We start from the raw sequence: 14,736 nt of genomic DNA on the forward strand, positions 1-14,736 counted from the left end.
CTCATTGAGCCACCCAGGCGCCCCTGCCTGAATATCTTCAAAGAAGGTTTATCTATCTCTGACATTTTACTGACTAACTAGGGTATATCTTTGTTAAAAGCTTTTAGGATAAAGTTTTCTTAAACATGAAATGCTCTTTTGATAGGCAAATTATTTTGTTTTGATATAGAAATAGAAATTTTCTTGTATTATATTTTAAATGTTTTTCCTGTTTGTGATGTTCATTACCAATTAACACTATAGTGCATGGTTGTCTGCAGAATATCATTTTTATTTTTGTTTTTATCTGTATTTATTGTGTTTGTATCATGTTTTTCTTCTGTCAACAATTTGAATACTAGAAATGTTTATTGTTACCTCCTGTTCCTTATCTATCCAACTTCATAATGTTTCTTGTCTCTGAAGACAAGATCATAGTTCATTTTGTGTATCATTTTATTGTTTTAATGTTTTTAAGTTCTTGTTGCACTAACATTTTTATAAATTGAAACAACTAAGAAATTTTCTTCTAATCCTTGAATTACATTTTTATGTATCATTGACTGGTTTTCTGCTTTTTAATACACAATGCATGTGTTAAGATAATTCTAGCCGCAATAACAGAGAAAAAGTGTACAATCGTTCACAAGCAATAGAAATTTTTCTCTCGTATGAATGCTCCTGAGAGTGGAAAGCTCTCTATCAAGATTTTTTTTATAGAAGTATAATTGATGTCCAATATTAGTTTCAGATAAACAACATAGTAACTGATAATTATCAACATCCTCATACAAGGTTTTCACAATGTTGACTGTATTCCCTATACTGTAGATTATATTCCATGTTCTATTTATTTTATAACTAGATGGCTGTATCTCTAATTCTCCTTCACCTGTTTGTCCATCTCCTCACTCCTCTCTGGCAACCACCAGTTTGTTCTCTGAGTTTGTTTCTGTTCTTGTTTTTCAGATTCAACATATAAATGAAATCCTACAGCATTTGTCTTTTTGTCTAATTTATGTCACTCAGCATAATACCTTCTAAGCTGATCCATGTTGTTGCAAATGGCAAGATTTCATCATTTGTTATGGCTAATACTCTAGTGTGTTTGTGTGTATGTGTGTCTTCTCTTTTATCTGTTCATTTATGGATGAGCATGTAGGTTGCTTTCATATCTTGGTTATTGTTAATAATGCTACAGTAAGCAGTGTGTCTTTTTTAATTAGTGTTTTCATATTCTTTCAGATAAACACCTAGATGTGGATTGCTGAATCATATAGTAGTTATATTTTTAATTTTTTTGAGGACCTTTCATAATGTTTTCCACAGTGGCTATACCAGTTTACATTCCCACCAAAAATGCACAAGTGCTCCCTTTTCTCCACATCCTTGCCAACATTTATTTCACATTTATGTGATCATAGCCTTTGTGGCAGATGTGGTAATATCTCATTGTGGTTTTGATTTGCATTTCCCTGATCCATGATGTTGAGCATCTTTATAAACCTGTTGCCTATCTGTATGTGTTCTTTGGGAAAGATGTCTATTTGAGTCCTCTGCTCATTTTTCCTTATTTTTTTAATATTGCACGAGTTCTTTATATATTTTGGATGTTAATCCCTATTAAACATTTGATTTGCAAAAATATTCTCCCATTCGATAGGCTGCCTTTTCATATTGATGGTTTCCTTTACTGTGAAAAAAAGCTTTTTAGTTTGTTTTAGTCCTGTTTGTTTTCCCCTTCTACTCCTTGCCTGACAAAATCAGTTCAAAAAAGTATTGCTGAGACCAATGTTTAAGAGCTTATTGCTTGTTTTCTCTAGGAGTTTTATGGCTTCCAGTATTTAAGTCTTAAACCAATTTTAAGTTCTTTCATTTACGATGGAGGAAAGTCATACAGTTTTACTCTTTGGCATGTAGCTGTCCAGGTTTCCCAGCACAGTTTATTGAAGACCTGGTCTTTTTTCCATTTATCTTGTTGCCTCACTTATCCATAGGTTAATTGGCCTTATAAGTGTCAGTTTATTTCTGGGCTCTCTAATCTGGTTTAATTTACATGTCTGTTTTTGTGCCAACTCCATTCTGTTTTGATTACTGCCATTTTATTGTGCAGTCTAAAATTCAGGAGTGTGATACACTCTCTTTGTTCTCCATTCCCAAGATTGTTTTGTCTATTTTGTGGCTTTTGTAGTTCCATACAGACTTTAGTATCTTTTTGTTCTGGTTTTGTGAAAAATGCCTTTGGTACTTTGATAGGAATTGCATTGAATCTGCTTTGAGTAGAATGGACATCTTAACAAAATTATTTCAATCTGGAAATACAGAATATCTTCCCATTTGTTTCATTATTAATTTCTGTCATCAAAGTATAGTTTTCAGAGTACCTGTCTTTCATCTCCTTGGATAAATTTGTTCTTAGTATTTTTTTGTTAAAATTATAAATGGGAATTGTTTCTGAATTTCTCTGAAAGTTTATTAGAGTATAGAAACACAATAGATTTTTTTTATATATTAAATTTATATTCTACAGTTTTACTGAATTTCTTCTAAGGTGTATGTGTATGTGCTGTCTTTAGGGCTTTCTATATGGGTATCCTGTCATCTGCAAATAGTGAGATTTACTATTTTCTTTCTTATCGAACGGCTTAAATATTTTTCTCCCCTAATTGCTGTGGCTAGTACTTCCAATACTACATTGAATAAAAAAGGACATTGGGAATCCTTGCCTTATTCCTGATCTTAGAAGAACTTTCTGCTTTTCACTGTCAAATATGATGTTAGCAGTGGATTTGTCATATTTCATTATGTTGAATATGTTCCTTCTATACCAACTTTGTTGCTACCTTAAGTTTTTTTTTTTTTTTAGATTTTATTTATTTATTTGAGAGAGAGACAGTGAGAGAGAGCATGAGCGAGGAGAAGGTCAGAGAGAGAAGCAGACTCCCCGTGGAGCTGGGAGCCCGATGCGGGCCTCGATCCTGGGACTCCGGGATCATGACCTGAGCCGAAGGCAGTCGTCCAACCAACTGAGCCACCCAGGCATCCCCCTTTTTAAGTTTTTAAATTCCAGTTACTATACAATATAGTATTAGTTTCAGCTGTAGATTTCAGTGATGATAACTTATAATACCCAGCATTATCACAGCAAGTGTCCTCCCTAATCCTCATCACCAGTTTAATCCATCCTTCCCCCCACCCCCTACCCATCTCTCCTCCAGCAACCCTCAATTTCTTTTCTACAGTTGAGTCTATTTTTATGATTTGCTTTCCCCCTAGTGTTCATCTGTTTCTTAATTCCACATATAAATAAAGTCATATGATATTTATTTTTCTCTGACTGACTTATTTTGCTTAGCTAATACTCTCTAGCTCTATCAACATCAATGAAAATGACAAGATTTCATTCTTTCTGATGGCTGAGTAATATTCCATATATCAACATACCATAGCTTCTTTATTCACTAGTCAATGAACATTTGGGCTATTTCCATAATTTGACTATTGTTGATAATGTTGCTATAAATATCAGGTTGCATGTGCCCCTTTCCATTAGTATTTTGTATCCTACCCAGTAGGGTAATTGCTGGATCATAGGGTAGTTCCATCTTTAACTTTTTGAGGAAACTCTGTACTGTTTTCCAGAGTGGCTGCACCAGTTTGCATTCCCACCAATAGTGTAAGAGGGTTCCACTTTCTCCGCATCCCTGCCAACATCTTTTGTTTCCTGTGTTGTTAATTTTAACCATTCTGACAGGTAAGGTGAGAGCTCATTGCAGTTTTGACTGGCATTTCTATGATGAGTGATGTTAAACATTTTTCATGTATCTGTTGGACATCTATGTTTTGTCCTTGGAAAAATGTCTATTCATGTCTTCTGCCTATTTTTTAATTGGATTATTCATTCTTTTGAGTGTTGAGTTTGATAAGTTCTTTATATATTTTGGGTATTAACCTTTTATCATATTGTCACTTGCAAATATCTTCTCCCATTTTGAAGATTGCCTTTTGGTTTTGATTTTTTCCTTTGCTGTGTAGAAGCTTTTTACCTTGAAGTCCCAATATTGTTTGCTTTTGTGGCCATTGTCTCAGGAGATGTATCTGGTAAGAAGTTGCTACAGTTTATATCAAAGAGGTACTGCCTGTGTTCTTTCCAGGATTTTGATGTTTCCCATCTCACATTTAGGTCTTTCATCCATTTTGAATTTATTGTGTATGGTGTAAGAAGGTGATCCAGTTTCATTTCTTTTTGCATATTGCTGTCCAGTGTTCCCAACAGTGTCAAAGGGATTTTTTTGCCACTGGACATTCTTTCCTGCTTTGTTGAAGATTAGTTGGCCATGGAGTTGTGGGTCCATTTCTGGGGTTTATACTCTGTTACGTTGACCTGTGTGACTATTTTTGTGCCACTACCATACTGTCTTGATCACTACAGCTTTATAATAGAATGTGAAGTCCAGAATGGTGCTGCCTCCAGCTTTGCTTTTCTTTTTCAAAATTGCTGTTCATGGTCTTTGTGGTTCCATACACATTTTTGCATTGTTTGCTACTTTTTATTGGAAATAATTGCTGAATTTTGGCAAGTTTTTTTTCTTAAATGAAAAAAACTTAAATAATCACATTTATCCTTTGTTTTATTTTGTGGTGTATCCTGTTGACTTGTGATACTAAGCCACTCTTGCTTCCCTGGTGTATAATCCTTTTAAAGTATTATTGAATTCTGTTTGCTGATATTATGTTGAATATTTTTGTATCTCGATTGATCAGGAATATTGGCCTGTAATTATCTTTTCTGTGGTGTCTTTGTTTGGTTTGGTATCAGGTTAATGCTGTCCTCATAAAATAACTTGGGGACATTTTATCCTCTTCAAGGATGGAATAAATTAAGAAGAATAGGTAGTAACTTTTTTTTTCCCTAAAGATTTGTCAGAGGAGGGCGGAAACAGAGCACAAGCAGGGGGAGTGGCAGACAGGGTAGAAGCAGACTCCCCACTGAGTAGGGAACCCGATGTGGGATTCAATCTCAGGATCCTGGGATCATGACTTCAGCCAAAGGCAGATGCTTAAACAATTGAGCCACCCAGGCACCCCGATATTAACTCTGCTTTAAAGTTCACCTATAAAGCATCCTAGACTTTCGTTTGAGAGTTGATTTATTGATTCAGTATCATTATCAGTAACTCGTCTTCAAATTTTCTCTTCAATATTCAGTCTTGGCAGATTGTAGGTTTCTAGAAACTTACCTGTTTCTTCTTCTAGATTGTCCAATTCGTAGTGTGTAATTGCTCATATCAGATATTTAAGAAGTTTTGTATTTCTGTGTTATTCATGGCAACTTCTTTCAGTTCTGATTTTATTTGAATCCTCATTTTTCTTGCTGTGTCTGACTAAAGGCTTCTTAACCTTTTTTCAAAGAACTGGCTGTAGTATCCTTGATCATTTCTTTTTTTTTCTTTTTCTTTTTTCTTCTTTTCCTTTTTCTTTTTATTTTGTGGTGTATTTTTTGTCTATTTCTGCTCTGATCTTTTAATTTTCTTCTAATTTGGGGGTTTTGTTTTACTTTTTCTAGTTCTTTTGAGTATAAAATTTTAGATGGTTTTTTTTGTTTTGTTTTGTTTTTTCATGTAAGCCTCTATCATTATGAACTTGTGTTTTTGCTACATCCCATAGGTTTTTGGAATGTTGCATTTCCACTTAGTTTGTCTCAAGGTATTTTTTGATTTCCTCTTTAATTTCTTTTGAACCACTGGTTGTGCAAGTTTCTGCTCGCCTAATGTTACAGAGAAATGGCTGTATGATTATGGTGTGTGGGTTTTCCCCATCTCAGCTGTCTGAGGTTCCAGCAGTATTTAGGGCTCTCCCTTTGGCCTGACTGGTTGGGGTACCCCACCTATCTGCTGTGGCTATGGTGGTAGATGGAGTTCTACCCAGGCCTGGCTGGCTGAGTAGCTGTGTTTGCTGCTACAGCTGTGGTAGTGGGTGGGGCCTTCTCTCCCAGCCAAGTTTGCAGAGGTGCCTCAGTAGCTATCTTAGCTGCCGGGGTTGGCAAGGATCTCAGCAGGGCATGCCCACCAATATTAGCAGGTTAGAGCCTTCAAAGATGATATCCACAGAGGTCAGATATACCAAAATAGAATGTGATTACAAAAATGGTGCTCAACAGTCTCCTTTCCCAGAGGATATCTCAGCAATTTCTGCCTCTGACAGAGGTCTCATGACTAGTAAGTCTCTGTCACCTATGTTCTAGGCACTTTGGCAACTGGTGGTTTATCACTGGGTCCTAGAGAAAATGAGTCTGTGTGCAAGAACTTTAGGTAATGTATAGCCCAGTATCATAGCTCTATGGATTTTCTTGACATAATCCGTATTAGTTTTCAAGGTTTGGCTTTGGGGTTTCATCTCTCCTGTGTAAGATCTAAGGGATGGAATGCCTGATGAGCTCCAACCCACTATTCCTCAGGGAAAAGGTTTCTCTCTTTTAATAATATAGTGGACACACAATGTTACGTTAGTCTTAGATGTAACTTAATGATTTGACAAGTTCATACCTTATGCTATGTTCATCACAAGTGTACCAACCATCTTGTTACATTGCTATTACAGTATTATTGACTGTATTCCTTAGGCTGTGCCTCTTATTCTGTGACTTATTCATTCCATAACTGGAAGCCTGGATCTTCTGCTTCCCTTCAACCATTTTTCCCAACGCTTTCCCCTCTGGCAACTATTAGTTCTCTCTATTGGTTGGATTCTACTTTTTGGTTATTCATTTGCTTTTGTTGTTGTTTTGTAGATTCCACTTATAACTGGAGTCCTAAGGTATTTGTCTTTCCCAGCCTGAGTTCACGTAGCATAATAACCTTCTGGGTCCACGCGTTGTCTCAAATGGCATGATCCCATCATTTTTATGGCTGCATAATATTCCATTGTATATCTATACCACATTTTCCTTATCCATTTATCTGTTGATAGACACTTATGGTACTTCCATATCTTGACCATTATAAATAATGCTTCCATAAACATAGGGACACATATATCCTTTTGAATCAATGTTTTCATTTTCTTTGGGTTGATACCCAATAGTGAACTTTTTGCATCATATGGTATTTCTGTTTTCCACACTGTTTTTCACAGTGGCTGTAACCATTTACATTCCTACCAGCAGTACATAAAAGTTCCCTTTTATTCACTTCCTCACCAATGCTAGCTATTTCTGTTAATTTGATTTTAGTCATTCTATTTGGTGTATGTGATAGTGCATTGTGATTTTGACTTGCATTGCTTGGATGATTAGTGATGTCGGGCATCTTTTCATGTCTATTGTCCATCTATAAGTCTTCATTGGCAAAATGTCTGTTCAGATCCTCTGCCTATTTATTGAGTTGGTTTGTTTTGTTTTGGAGGTTGAATTGTATGAGTTCTTTATATATTTGAGATATTAATCTCTTTATCAGATATGTCATTAGCAAATGTCTTCTTCCATTCAATAAATTGTCCTTTTGTTTGATTGACGGTTTCTTTCACTGTACAGAAACTTTTTATTTTGATCCAGTTTCAGTGTTGTTTTTTTTTTTTAAGAATTTATTTATTTGTCAGAGAGAGAGCGCGAGCACAGGCAGACAGAATGGCAGGCAGAGGCAGAGGGAGAAGCGGGGTCCCTGCCAAGCAAGGAGCCCGATGTGGGACTCAATCCCAGGACGCCGGGATCATGACCTGAGCCGAAGTCAGCTGTTTAACCAACTAAGCCACCAAGGTGTCCCCAGTTTCAGTGGTTTATTTTGGCTTTTTGTTTCCCAGGCTTTAGAAGACCATGTAGAAAAATATTTCTATAGCTGATGTTAGAGAAATTACTGTCTATGTTTTTCTCTAGGATTTCTAGGTTTTAACGGTTTCGGATCTCACATTGAAAACTTCAATTCATTTTGATTTTGTTTTTGGTGTATGGTATTAGAGAGTGGTCCAGTTTCATTCTTTTGCATGTAGGTGTCCATTTTTCACAACACCATTTATTGAAGAGATTGTCCTTTTTTTTTCTAATTGTATATTCTTAACTCCTTTTTCATAGATTAGTTGATTATATAATCATGAGTTTAACTCTGGGGTGTCTATTCTGTTCCATTAATTTCTGTGTCTGTTTCTATGCCAGTACTGTACTATTTTGATTACTATGGCTTTGATGTTTATCTTAAAATCTGATATTGTGATAACTCCAGCTTTGTTCTTTTTTTCTCAAGATTGCTTCAGTTATTTGGGGGTCTTCTGTAGTTCCATAAAAATTTTAGTATTTTGTAAAGAAAAATAAATGCTGTGGGTATTTTGGTAGGGATTGAATTAAATCTATAGATTTGCTTTTCAAAATATTTCAAAATATTAGTTACTCTAGTCTGTGAACACCTTTACATGTGTGTCATCTTCAACTGCTTTCATCAGTGTTATATAATTTTCAGAGTACAAGTCTTTCACCTCTTAAGGTAAATTTTATCCCTAGGTATTCTTTTTCTCAATTGTAAATTTTTAAAAAATTTCTTCTATTTCATCGCTAGTATGTAGAAATCCTACCTATTACTAGGTATTAATCTTGTATCCTGCAACTTCATTGAATTTTTCTAGTAGTTTTTTGGTGGATATTTGAGAATTTTCTATATATAGTATTATGTCATCAGCAAATATAACTGGTTTTTTTTTTTAAATAAACATATAATATATTTTTATCCCCAGGGGTACAGGTCTGTGAATCGCCAGGTTTACACACGTCACAGCACTCAACTAAACACATACCCCCCCCAATGTCCATAACCCCCCCTCTCCCAACCCCCCTCCCCCCATCAACGCTCAGTTTGTTTTGTGAGATTAAGAGTCAATTATGGTTTGTCTCCCTCCCAATCCCATCTTGTTTCATTAACTCTTCTCCTACCCCCTTAACCCCCCATGTTGCATCTCCTCTCCCTCATATCAGGGAGATCATATGATAGTTGTCTTTCTCCGATGGACTTATTTCGCTAAGCATGATACCCTCTAGTTCCATCCACGACGTCGCAAAAGGCAAGATTTCATTTATTTTGATGGCTGCATAGTATTCCATTGTGTATATATACCATTTCTTTATCCATTCGTCTGTTGATGGACATCTAGGTTCTTTCCATAGTTTGGCTATTATAGACATTGCTGCTATAAACATTCGGGTGCACGTGCCCCTTCGGATCACTACGTTTGTATCTTTAGGGTAAATACCCAGCAGTGCAATTGCTGGGTCATAGGGTAGTTCTATTTTCAACATTTTGAGGAACCTCCATGCTGTTTTCCAGAGTGGTTGCACAAGCTTGCATTCCCACCAACGTTGTAGGAGGGTTCCCCTTTCTCCGCATCCTCGCCAGCATCTGTCATTTCCTGACTTGTTCATTTTAGCCATTCTGACTGGTGTGAGGTGATATCTCATTGTGGTTTTGATTTGTATTTCCCTGATGCCGAGTGATGTGGAGCACTTTTTCATGTGTCTGTTGGCCATCTGGATGTCTTCTTTGCAGAGATGTCTATTCATGTCCTCTGCCCATTTCTTTTTTTTTTTTTTAAAGATTTTTATTTATTTATTTGACAGAGAGAGATCACAAGCAGGCAGAGAGGCAAGTAGAGAGAGAGGAGGAAGCAGGCTCCCTGCTGAGCAGAGAGCCCGATGCGGGGCTCGATCCCAGGACCCTGAGATCATGACCTGAGCCGAAGGCAGCAGCTTAACCCACTGAGCCACCCAGGCGCCCCGGCCTCTGCTCATTTCTTGATTGGATTATTTGTTCTTTGGGTATTGAGTTTTCTAAGTTCTTTAGAGCTTTTAGACACCAGCCCTTTATCTGATATGTCATTTGCAAATATCTTCTCCCATTCTGTCAGTTGTCTTTTGGTTTTGTTCACTGTTTCCTTTGCTGTGCAAAAGCTTTTGATCTTGATAAAATCCCAATAGTTCATTTTTGCCCTTGCTTCCCTTGCCTTTGGAGATGTTCCTAGGAATATGTTGCTGCGACTGAGGTCAAAGAGGTTGCTGCCTGTGTTCTCCTCAAGGATTTTGATGGATTCCTTTCTCACATTGAGATCCTTCATCCATTTTGAGTCTATTTTCGTGTGTGGTGTAAGGAAATGATCCAATTTCATTTTTCTGCATGTGGCTGTCCAATTTTCCCAACACCATTTATTGAAGAGGCTGTCTTTTTTCCATTGGACATTCTTTCCTGCTTTGTCGAAGACGAGTTGACCATAGAGTTGAGGGTCTATTTCTGGGCTCTCTATTCTGTTCCATTGAACTATGTGTCTGTTTTTGTGCCAGTACCATGCTGTCTTGATGATGACAGCTTTGTAATAGAGCTTGATCCGGAATTGTGATGCCACCAACGTTGGCTTTCTTTTTCAATATTGCTTTGGCTATTCAAGGTCTTTTCTGGTTCCATATACATTTTAGGATTATTTGTTCCATTTCTTTGAAAAAAATGGATGGTACTTTGATAGGAATGGCATTAAATGTGTAGATTGCTTTAGGTGGCATAGACATTTTCACAATATTTAATCTTCCAATCCAGGAGCATGGAACATTTTTCCATTTCTTGGTGTCTTCCTCAATTTCTTTCATGAGTACTTTATAGTTTTCTGTGTATAGATTCTTAGTCTCTTTGGTTAGGTTTATTCCTAGGTATCTTATAGTTTTGGGTGCAATTGTAAATGGGATGGACCCCTTAATTTCTCTTTCTTCTGTCTTCTTGTTGGTGTAGAGAAATGCAACTGATTCTGTGCATCGATTTTATATCCTGACACTTTACTGAATTCCTGTACAAGTTCTAGCAGTTTTGGAGTGGAGTCTTTTGGGTTTTCCACATATAGTATCATATCATCTGCGAAGAGTGATAGTTTGACTTCTTCTTTGCCGATTTGGATGCCTTTAATTTCCTTTTGTTGTCTGATTGCTGAGGCTAGGACTTCTAGTAGTATGTTGAATAGCAGTGGTGATAACGGACATCCCTGTCGTGTTCCTGACCTCAGCGGAAAAGCTTTCAGTTTTTCTCCATTGAGATGATATTTGCGGTGGGTTTTTCATAGATGGCTTTGATAATATTGAGGTATGTACCTTCTATCACTACTCTTTGAAGAGTTTTGATCAGGAAGGGATGCTGTACTTTGCAAATGCTTTTTCAGCATCTATGGAGAGTATCATATGGTTCTTGTTCTTTCTTTTATTAATGTGTTGTATCACATTGATTGATTTGCGGATGTTGAACCAACCTTGCAGCCCTGGAATAAATCCCACTTGGTCGTGGTGAATAATCCTTTTAATGTACTGTTGAATCCTATTGGCTAGTATTTTGGTGAGAATATTTGCACCTGTGTTCATCAAGGATATTGGTCTGTAGTTCTCTTTTTTGATGGGATCCTTGTCTGGTTTTGGGATCAAGGTGATGCTGGCCTCATGAAATGAGTTTGGAAGTTTTCCTTCCATTTCTATTTTTTGGAACAGTTTCAGGAGAATAGGAATTAGTTCTTCTTTAAATGTTTGGTAGAATTTCCCCTGGAAGCCGTCTGGCCCTGGGCTTTTGTTTGTTTGGAGATTTTTTTTTTTAATTTTATTTATCCACTTGACAGACAGAGATCACAAGCAGGCAGAGAGGCTGGCAGAGAGAGAGGAAGGGAAGCAGGCTCCCTGCCGAGCAGAGAGCCCGATGCGGGACTCGATCCCAGGACCCGGAGATCATGACCTGAGTTGCAGGCAGCGGCCCAACCCACTGAGCCACCCAGGCGCCCTGTTTGGAGATATTTGATGACTCTTTCAATCTCCTTACTGGTTATGGGTCTGTTCAGGCTTTCTATTTCTTCCTGGTTCACTTGTGGTAGTTTATATGTCTCTAGGAATGCATCCATTTCTTCCAGATTGTCCAATTTGTTGGCATAGGGTTGCTCATAGTATGTTCTTATAATTGTCTCTATTTCTTTGGTGTTAGTTGTGATCTCTCCTCTTTCATTCATGATTTGATTTATTTGGGTCCTTTCTCTTTTCTTTTTGAGAAGTCTGGCCAGGGGTTTATCAATCTTATTAATTCTTTCAAAGAACCAGCTCCTAGTTTCGTTGATTTGTTCTATTGTTTTTTTTGGTTTCTATTTCATTGATTTCTGCTCTGATCTTTATGATTTCTCTTCTCCTGCTGGGTTTAGGGTTTCTTTCTTGTTCTTTCTCCAGCTCCTTTAGGTGTAGGGTTAGGTTGTGTACCTGAGACCTTTCTTGTTTCTTGAGAAAGGCTTGTACCGCTATATATTTTCCTCTCAGGACTGCCTTTGTTGTGTCCCACAGATTTTGAACTGTTGTGTTTTTATTATCATTTGTTTCCATGAATTCTTTCAATTCTTCCTTAATTTCCTGGTTGACCCATTCATTCTTTAGAAGGATGCTGTTTAGTCTCCATGTATTTGGGTTCTTTCCAAATTTCCTCTTGTGATTGAGTTCTCGCTTCAGAGCATTGTGGTCTGAAAATATGCAGGGAATTATTCCAATCTTTTGATACCAGTTGAGACCTGATTTAGGACCCAGGATGTGATCTATTCTGGAGAATGTTCCATGTGCACTAGAGAAGAATGTGTATTCTGTTGCTTTGGGATGAAATGTTCTGAATAGATCTGTGATGTCCATCTGGTCCAGTGTGTCATTTAAGGCCTTTATTTCCTTGTTGATCTTTGGCTTGGATGATCTGTCCATTTCAGGGAGGGGAGTGTTAAAGTCACCTACGATTATTGGATTATTGTTGATGTGTTTCTTTGATTTTGTTATTAATTGGTTTATATAGTTGGCTGCTCCCACGTTAGGGGCATAGATATTTAAAATTGTTAGATCTTCTTGTTGGACAGATCCTTTGAGTATGATATAGTGTCCTTCCTCATCTCTTATTATAGTCTTTGGCTTAAAATCTAATTGATCTGATATAAGGATTGCCACTCCTGCTTTCTTCTGATGGCTATTAGCATGGTAAATTCTTTTCCACCCCCTTACTTTAAAACTGGAGGTGTCTTCGGGTTTAAGATGAGTTTCTTGTAGGCAACATATAGATGGTTTTTTTTTTTTACTTTATTTATTTGAGAGACAGAGAGAGAGAATGAGAGGGGAAGTCAGAGGGAGAAGCAGACTCCCCATGGAGTTGGGAGCCCGATGTGGGCCTCGATCCGAAGACTCCAGGATCATGACCTGAGCCGAAGGCAGTTGCTTAACCAACTGAGCCAACCAGGCGCCCCGATGGGTTTTGTTTTTTGATCCATTCTGATACCCTGTGTCTTTTGATTGGGGCATTTAGCCCATTAACATTCAGGGTAAGTATTGAGAGATATGAATTTAGTGCTATTGTATTGCCTGTAAGGTGACTGTTATTGTATATTGTCTCTGTTCCTTTCTGATCTACTACTTTTAGGGTCTCTCTTTGCTTAGAGGACCCCTTTCAATATTTCCTGTAGAGCTGGCTTGGTGTTGGCAAATTCTTTCAGTTTTTGTTTGTCCTGGAAGCTTTTAATCTCTCCTTCTATTTTCAATGATAGCCTAGCTGGATATAGTATTCTTGGCTGCATGTTTTTCTCGTTTAGTGCTCTGAATATATCATGCCAGCTCTTTCTGGCCTGCCAGGTCTCTGTGGATAAGTCTGCTGCCAATCTAATATTTTTACCATTGTACGTTACAGACTTCTTTTCCCGGGCTGTTTTCAGGATCTTCTCTTTGTCACTAAGACTTGTAAATTTTACTATTAGGTGACGGGGTGTGGACCTATTCTTATTGATTTTGAGGGGGGTTCTCTGAACCTCCTGGATTTTCATGCTTGTTCCCTTTGCCATATTGGGGAAATTCTCTCCATTAATTCTCTCCAATATACCTTCTGCTCCCCTCTCTGTTTCCTCTTCTTCTGGAATCCCAATTATTCTAATGTTGTTTCGTCTTATGATGTCACTTATCTCTCGAATTCTCCCCTCGTGGTCCAGTAAATGTGTGTCCCTTTTTTGCTCAGCTTCTTTATTCTCTGTCATTTGGTCTTCTATATCGCTAATTCTTTCTTCTGCCTCATTTATCCTAGCAATGGGAGCCTCCATTTTTTATTGCACCTCATTAATAGCTTTTTTTATTTCAACTTGGTTAGATTTTAGTTCTTTTATTTCTCCAGAAAGGGCTTTTATATCTCCGAGAGGGTTTCTCTAATATCTTCCATGCCTTTTTCGAGCCCAGCTAGAACCTTGAGATTCGTCATTCTGAACTCTAGATCTGACATATTACCAATGTCTGTATTGATTAGGTCCCTAGCCTTTGGTACTGCCTCTTGTTCTTTTTTTTTTTGTGGTGAATTTTTCCGCCTTGTCATTTATTCCAGATAAGAGTATATGAAGGAGCAAGTAAAATACTCAAAGGGTGGCAACAACCCCAGGAAAATATGCTTTAGCCAAATCAGAAGAGATCCCAAATCATGACGGGGGAGAAAGGGGATAAAAAGAGGTTCAGAAAGAAAAAAAAAAAGAAACAATTAAAAAAAGAAAACCAATAAAGAAAAAATAGAAAAAGGAAAAAAATTATATATATATATATATTAGATAAACTAGTTAAAAAACGTTAAAAAAGAAAAGGGTAAAAGTTAAAAAGATTTAGCAGAAGAAGAAAAAAAATTGAAAAAGAAAAAAAAATTAAATTAACTGCAAGGCTAAAGAATCATGGGGAGAAAACCATGAGTTCCATGCTTTGCCTTCTCCTCCTCTGGAATTCCGCTG

The sequence above is a fragment of the Lutra lutra genome, chromosome 3, assembly GCF_902655055.1.
Source record: "Lutra lutra chromosome 3, mLutLut1.2, whole genome shotgun sequence".
Classification (NCBI taxonomy): Eukaryota; Metazoa; Chordata; class Mammalia; order Carnivora; family Mustelidae; genus Lutra; species Lutra lutra.